This window comes from Orycteropus afer, unplaced genomic scaffold, assembly GCF_000298275.1.
Source record: "Orycteropus afer afer isolate SDZICR_OR568_19922 unplaced genomic scaffold, OryAfe1.0 scaffold01101, whole genome shotgun sequence".
NCBI lineage: Eukaryota > Metazoa > Chordata > Mammalia > Tubulidentata > Orycteropodidae > Orycteropus > Orycteropus afer.
The window spans coordinates 292,191-293,239 of record NW_006922688.1 but is presented as its reverse complement, the minus strand read 5'-3'; positions in this window follow the sequence as shown (position 1 = coordinate 293,239).

The following is a 1,049-nucleotide window of genomic DNA, read 5'->3' as shown; positions in this document are numbered from 1 at the left end:
ATTTTAGTTTATTTGGGGTTGCAATAAAAAAAGCTTGAAACAGGCTTACTAAATTGTTGATAGCAATCCCTTTCAAGGAGTCAAGTGGGGCAAAATGAAACAAAACAAGATTCAAGGAGATGTGAGTCAGTATTACTTATCTAAAAAATCTGCAGCTTATTGATTTCAAACAAACTTTTATTATGAACGTGAATAAGATGTCAAATATATATGAAAATTTAAGACAAAAGTCAGATGCTAGTAGATATCACTTTTTGGGTGATGAACTTTGAAACAAAACCAACAAAATTCCTATTGGAAATTCGCTCAGGGAAAACAGAGAATATCAACTGCGTGACAAACAAGTGCACTGTTTCTTCCTTCTTCCTCCATCCATGCCTTTCTGTGCCTTCCAACTTTAGGATGAAATAAAAGAAAATTAGCAATTTTGCACTATTAACATGTACCAGTGATTTTCTATAATCTCAAGAAATAATTAATCCTATGGTATCTATTTTCTAATTGGGAGGAAACAATAGTGTTCTTCCCGTAACCCAGACCCCTGGATGTCAGGATGCTGCTGCATCCAAAGGCTTCAAATATGTATCTGGTCAGACCAACCTCATCTCCTTACTGTCAAACACTAGGAATTCCTTTTTTTTTTTTTAAAGAAACTTGAGTGACCATTCTGGGATTTAAAATGGTCTTTCCACCTTGAAAGCCTGTGCTCTTTCCATAGATCATACTCTCTTAATGTCTCAGACTATGTTTCTATATCTATAAATTGAGAATGAGAAATAAAGACAGATAAAAGATTTAATCCAATTCAGTGATAAACAATAATCTCGCTATGACTAATTTTCTTTTCTTTCAACTGTCACATGAAATAAAAAAAAATTACAACTAAACAAATACTTGGGTATCAATCACTGAATGCGGTCCTAATTGGAAATCTTCACTTTTTACAACTTTGTAAGTAGCCACATTTGCAAAGGTTTAATTGCCTACTTAACCCAAGAAACTATTTTTGTGACCAAATGATGAAAACTCAGCTGGGGCACAGTCCAGTC